Source organism: Apteryx rowi, unplaced genomic scaffold (assembly GCF_003343035.1).
Source record: "Apteryx rowi isolate R43461 unplaced genomic scaffold, aptRow1 scaffold_255, whole genome shotgun sequence".
Classification (NCBI taxonomy): Eukaryota; Metazoa; Chordata; class Aves; order Apterygiformes; family Apterygidae; genus Apteryx; species Apteryx rowi.
In genome coordinates, this window is record NW_020448919.1 from 1070558 (window position 1) to 1078062 (window position 7505).

The window sequence follows — 7505 nt, forward strand, 5'->3', positions numbered from 1 at the left end:
GCTCTCCCGGGACGGGGTGGCGGGCAGGCACCGGCGGGCCGCGGAGCCGCAAAGCAGAGCGAGCTCCGGGTCCCAGCCCCGAGGGGAAAGCAAAGTTCATCGCTGCTTCATCCAGCGGTTCAGCCACTGCATGCGGCTGGTTAAACCGCACACCGAGCAAGTCTGCAACCTCGCAAGAAAATTTCTGCTTAATCCTAATCGCTTACTTGTGGAGCAGTGCTGGCTGCTCCATCTGAGCGAGTACAGCAGGCACGCAGCTTTTTTAATCGCAGAGAAGAGATTTTGGCATGTTAGAAGTAGACCCCAAACAGTACCTTATTTATTTGTAGTCTTCCTCTCCGTGAGAGTTTGGAGCCATCTTTGAACAGAAGTTCCCCCAGTTCAAAGCCCTAAATAAAACAGCATAAATATGTTTTTCAGTGATACTGTGATTAAAAGTAAAGCTAAAGTTGTTGTTTTTTGTTGATGCTGGCTTTTTCCTTTTAAGTACAACAAGTGGAAAATTGCATATTGCAGTAATAAAGTGCAGCCTGATCAAATCCCAGCTGTGTGAAAGAAGGCATTATATTCCCTATACTATTATTTTTGCTTGATGCGAACAGCATCGCTGAAACTTGTGTAAAAATTACAAAAGCTTTTCAAATTATTCTGCATCACATTTATACTTATTTTGGTAACAGAATTGTATGAGAACAGATTCCTGACTGCCTTGGCTGGATTCTGGCTCTCTACTCATGTTATAATATTTTTATTTTTCAGTAATCCCATTATGGAACTACTCAGGGAATGACATTCAAAGGGGGTATACATGAAGGTGTCTCCCCATCAGGTCTTTGGGTACCTTCTGTTTGTTCTGCTTTATTCCTTACCACTCTCAAGATGGTAGTTCAGCTTGTTGCTATACAAATAAATTATCTAGATGCTATGAAATAATCACTTCATTTACAATCTGTAAAGAACCTAAAATTTTAATAGAGCTACATTTTAAAACAATTTTCATAGCTGTTAAATTACTGAAGCACTAACATTTTTTCAATATCTTCACAGCACAGTAAAACAACAAAGTGAAGACAGTGGTAGAAGTTAATCAGAACAGCTATAAAGATATAAAACATAAATAAATTACAAAAATTATTGTCCTTCAGTGGAGCCTTACAACACTGCAGATCAAAGCACAGGATTGAAGCCAGAGGGCATGCTCCAGGATGCAAAACTCATCTAAACCASGAATACAGCATTGCTGGTTTGAGTTCAAGCATGGCAAAACTCTCAGAAGCATCATAGACTACTGCAGAAACTGAGGCCTTTTGCGGCATGTTAATAAAACTCACCTGACAATATCTGTTTCAACACCCAAGTGTCATGCAAAGAGCCTCTCTCAGTAACTAGATCACAAAACAAGATGAAACACACTGTTCATGCTATGCAATCACAGCATCAGCTGGCTTCATCATTTCCCCAGTTCTCTTTGCCTTCTCATTCCATCTTTTCCTTTCCTTAATTCACAGAATTTCCATCATGGGGTCAAATATTTTTATGCAAAAAAGCACTTCCACTGACTACTCTGTATATGAAGTTTAAAGTGTCATAACTGAAAGCTTGTAATCATAGTCATAGCACCTTAAGTCACAGTTTGATCATAAGGTTTCTGTATTTTAATCTGTTCACTTACTTTCTGTATGATACTGTATGGTATCTTCTAAGTACAAATGAGTGAATGTGCTGTTGGCTAAGGGGTAACCTTTTAAGGTTTTCCTCATTTCAGGCTGCATTTTTTTCAGTCCCATAAAAGAGGGCTAGTTTAAAGGTTTACTGATTTAAAATCTTTTTTCCTTTCCTCACCACTGAGTGATTAGTATTCCTTTTGTCATCTTCAAATTAAGCAGAAAGTATTATAATATTGAGATTATTTAATAAATTTAACTTGTATGAAAATGCACAAATAAGGCCTACAGGACAATTAATTTAAAGTTTTAAGTGAAATTAATACACTGGCAATGAACTGATCTTCTAAATACAAACAAAAAAAGAGATATCCTTAATAATGCAGAACTACAGTTCTAGGTCTGGCCACGTTGTGTTTTAAAGGCAATGATAGCTACTGTTGACAAACAAAGGAAACTGTTGATGTAAACTATAAGATTCCTTCAAATGAATTCTCTTAGTGTTGTTTTAAGATTACATCAAAAAAATCCAGATCCTCCTTAATTAAGTTGATGTAACATACATCTGTCAAGCAAACTCCTCTTCTGAGTCTAGACATACCTGATATGTTCCTGTCTTATACATCCTGCTTCTGAAATGTGGATGTGTTTCAATAACTGTTTTCTATCTGTAATCATTAGCAGTAGGAAAACTCAGGGAGGAGCCACTGTAAGAAATGTGAGCCAAGACCGGGGAATTAAAAAGTGTCAACAGCAGCAAAAAAATCAGTAGCATGCTATTGCAGTCTGCTCTGTTTGCTTATTGTAGCGTTTGCTTATTTTAGAACTTTCAAGGCTAAAACACCAAGTTGTTGAATGTTTTATTTTGTTATTTCAGTTCTCCTTGTATCTAACCTTTAGCTAGTCATAGGTTTGTGTTTGATTCAAAACACTCTTGCATTTTCTCCTTAAATAGACTTATAGATGCATGTTCAAGAGTTAAAAAAAGACAAATAGTCCTGGTTTGCTTTTAGTTTAACACACAGTTGTCAGTGCTTAATGGTGAGTTTCAGCAGGATTTATATTTAATGTAACACTCAAAGATGGACAGTGATGTTGTTCCTAAGTGCTGCAACTCAAACAAATACAGGAATGCCATTCTGGAGTCATTCCAAAAGATGAAGGTGCTCTTGTAAACCTCAGCTCTTAGTCCCCCTAAACACACAACTCTCCCTTATTTCCTCCAATGCTTACAAGCGTGAAAAAACGTTTGGATACCAAACAGTGCCTTAAATATCAAAGCCCTACATAAGATACTACAAAAGAGCTTGATAAATGTATATATAGAACAACAACAACAACAACAACAACAACAACAATTTCAGATTCAGTGGAAAACTACTAAAACAGCAGAGTCGCTAGTGAATCTTCTGGTTTCAAGTTTTACTACACATTTCTTATCATACTGCTTGATGCCTCTTACCGACTTTGAAAAACTAGTCCTACGGAAGGCTACTGAAAAATGATGACACTGGATTTCAGGTTGCAGTCTGCTTCTTTCCTCAAACTCTCTTGTTTATATAAAACATACATATGATTTTCGGTAAACATTTAAGAGTACTGCAGTTTTACTAATTATATGTATAATGGCCTTCTTCATTCCTCACAAGCAAATTTAAAAGCATAGATTTTTTTTATATGGGCCCACATTAGTATTTTCTTGTATGATCCTAGAAAAGGATCTAAGCATGGTGGCTTGAAAGTCACCTGAAGCAACTGAAATCTTTCCCCTGAATTTGATCAGGCGTCTTCTCTGTAAAACACAACCCATGGGAAACTGTTCTATGCCAAACCCCCAGCCAGGGACTCTGAAATGTAGCTTTATCCATTCATTCTCCCTAAACATATTGCCAAGGTGAATAACTTTAATTCAATGAGAAAGATGTCACTGCTGCAAAATCATTTTCTGCAGTGCTTAGCCTAATAACTTGGACTTTTTTATTATCTGGGAATTTTTCTTTCTTTTGCTGTAAAAATTTGTGCCTCTTGAAAATTAATTAATAAGACAAGAATCCTTATTCTTTAGCCCTTTGATAGTGGTTGATATTCAAGACTTACAGGATTATTGGGCTTTCTTTGTTCTCAGGGATCCTCTTTCTAAACTGTTAAAATCAAGACTGTTGGCATGTGACTTTAGAATTTCCCAATGATACAGACTGGACAACTGCATTAGCATAAAATCCCTGCAATCCTCACTGTATTAAGGGGGTGTGTGTGTGGTAGAATTAAGAAAGGGGCAGCACCAGGCTGCTCAAGAAAAGTTTTTGAATTCACTAAAGCAAACTACATATCTCTAAAGAAGGGAGAAATGGAGAATGGAGAAAGCACTAGCACACATTTTATTCAGCTGTCTTACATAAGCATCTTTCCCTTCACTATAGCTTTTTTCCTCTCATGATGTAATGTCTCACACAAGAACTGGTATGCAGAGATTATTGATTTAACTTCCTATAAACTAATTACTCTCTCCATGTAGCAATGTTGTTCCTAGTTATAACCTCTGACTATAAACAATAAAATGACTGATCATAAGTTTATATTGCCTCTTAAGGGAAAGGTGTGTACAATCTAAACTGTGTATAATTGAAGCCACATCACTATATAAATAAATTTAGATTCATCAAAACATTAGGATTTAACAGCMCACGACCACTATGCATACAAACTCTTATCATGATACATACTTTCTAGCAGTGTTCTTTGAAGTGGCAATCTTATGAGATAAAGAATATGTTCAGAATCTTTATTCCCTGATCACAATTATAAATTCTTTTGGAATGTAACAGAGCAAAACAGTGTTAAAACAATTTAAAACACATTTCCATATAATTGCTAAAGCAATGGCAAAACAAACTATTTCTGTAAAGAGGTGCAGTTTCTATTACCTATGTTCTTGCAGAGAGGTCTCTCTTCTCCACTAGTACGTACCGTGCTGCATTTCCAGTTTCTCCTCAGGGCTTCCAGGGTTCTGTTCTATATTTTGGTAGTTCTGGAAACTAGGAATATGCCATACCCTTCAAATCCAAATTGCTAAAGTATTAAAATTTTGGAAAAAAGGGTTTTCAAACAGTGTTGAGACAGGTTATCATTTCCTAGCCCTGAACACCGGGCAAGTAGTGTTACTGATTATGATCCTCATTTCTGTTTATTATTTAACACAGACCTTCCTTACCAAAGTCAATTCTCCTCCAAAATTTTTTATAACAGCCTTGTACATATTTAAACACTTATCCTCTTCTTACTCTGTCGGCTCATTTTAGATAAAACACTATCAGTTTTCCCAACCTGTCTTTATACATTTTGTTTTCTAAAGCTCTGCTTATTCTTATATCTGTACCTGGGATACTCTTTAATTGATCCAGGTGTTCTTCGAAACATGATGCCCAACACTGAAAAAGGGTACTTCAAAAATGACCTGTGTTGAGCAGAACAAAATGATTATTTTATTTTTATTTATTTTAAATATTTTTTAAATAGAGACATTCTTCTGCATATCTGTTCCTATATGGTATTTGCCTATTAGGCAGATTCATGTTTATCTTGTGATTGGAAACTCCTGGATGTTTTTCCCTCAGAAATTCTACTCAGCCAAGCGTGCCCTTCCCTGTAGATGTAGATCTGACTCTTCTAGCCGAAGTGGAGCAATTCACATTTCCCTACAGAACTATGTCTGTTATCTCCTATTTTTTCAGCCATTACTTGACTTTATCAAAATTCTTTCAAATTTTAAGCCTACCTGTCTACTTCATACACTTAGCTTGATGTTGTCTGTAAATGTAAAGTTATTGTCTATTCCATCAATGCTGCCTGTGTTTCCTTGTGGTCAGCAAAATCATTATTAGTGAGTTATAGATTGCACGGTTTGGCGGAAGTTCTGAACTTCCCTCCCGAGGTGCTCATTCAGACTGCATGTTTTGATTCAGCCCATTTTACTGATTCAGAAACCCCAAATGCCGAACTCTGGGGACATTCAGACCTGACATTTTTGCTTAGGTCTGCCTTCATTTTTCAGATGAGGAGATTAGTTGAAAATAGTGGGAGATTGGTTTAAAAATGACAAAAGAAAGGTTTGTGGGTTTGTTGCTGTTTTGGTTTGATACACTGTGCTGTGAACTTCTGCAGTTTGTTGCTGTCAAAGGTAGTGGAGGCAGACAGGACCATGAGGTTTAAAAAGGGACCAGACAGATTAATGAAAAATAGGACCATAAATAGATACTAAAAGAAATAGGTGAGGATAGAGGAATACTGTGCAGCATCCCTAATTGAATGAGTACAGATGCTGGAAAAGCGCGAGGTAAATGCAGCCAGTCTTGTGCGCTCTCCCTAAATACCATGTCCAATTGCCACTGCTGGAGACAGAACACTGGTCTAGATAAAGAGTCTAGATGGACAGGTTGCCTCAGCCAATAGGACATTTCTTATATTTTGAGGGAAACTGAATCAATATCTCACTGATTCAGATCCAAACCACATAGTAAATTTGTTCTTGTCTTTCAGTCTCATGTTCAGACCACATATACTCAGTCATAACAAAAATACTTATTTTTACACATCAGTATTGCACCAGAAGTCAGTCTAACAGATAGGGTTAGAAAAAAAACACAAAGGAAACCTGTAAAAAATTCTTTATACTCTACAATGAAATGAGTAGAGTGCTGTTGCCATTGCAATTTAAACTAGAATTAATCATTCCATCTTAAAAAGAAAAGAAAGCTAAACCAAAGACTTCTGTCTTTTGTACACATATCATAGAAAAAAAATAGTAAGTGGATTTTTTTTATTATTATATATATATATTTTTTACAAATAATAAACCAAAGCAGAATAAAAAAAATATACATACCAATCTTCCGTCAGGAAGTTACCATTACTAATATTGAAAAGGTTCTTTCTGAATTGGCACCAGGCATAACTTGGTCACTATGAAGGTTTTGTTCTCTACTAAACAATTGCTTAATAAAACACATAGAGCTTTTTGAAGGAAATATATAATATTTTATTCTGATTCAAAAGAGTGCTATTGTTGTTATTATCAGACCTAAGGATATACCCTGGGCACAAAACCAGATGGATGAGGAACCATCATCTGCAAGAATTCAAAATTCAATCCCTAACCCTTTAATTTTTCAAAAGTCACACACACACAAAAGTGATGACAAAGAATTAAAGAACAAAGGTGCATTGATATGCAGATTGCATCAGAGGCCACAAGTAAATCCTTCCATCAGTGGCTGGCCAGGAAATTTCATTTTCCTAAACACATAAGATATAGGTTGGGTGAACAGATCCTAGTTCCCTGTGACACAGTGAAATCCTTGCTAATTAATGAATATATTTAATAAGAAGTATTCTCAGATGAGTGCTTGACTGTTTCCTCCTTTTAGTCCAGCCTGTTAATCTTTCTCCTTTAGCCAGTCTCTTCTTGACTTTCAGCAATACTTCAGGCTAGGCTAGGCAGCTGATGCATGCAACATGGAACCAGATCATCTCCTAGCCAAAGCAGCCTTGAGCACAGCACATCCATGGTCCTTCTGGTTGCTTATTTCTTTGTAACTTGAATTTAAGCAGCTACTGCCAACCTAAAAAGCAGGTAGCATGCTGTGCCTAATCTATTTTAGAAATTCCTATCCTGCCACAAACCTACAGCTATACTCCACAGGGACACTTCAACTAATCTGTCCCAGCGTAAAACTCTTGAGTGCAAAGGGTAGAGCAACAGACCATTTTCAGTAGCAGATTCCAGCTGTGGAACTCAACCTAATCTCTATTGATAATGAATATAAGTCTGAGTGTATTCAAAAT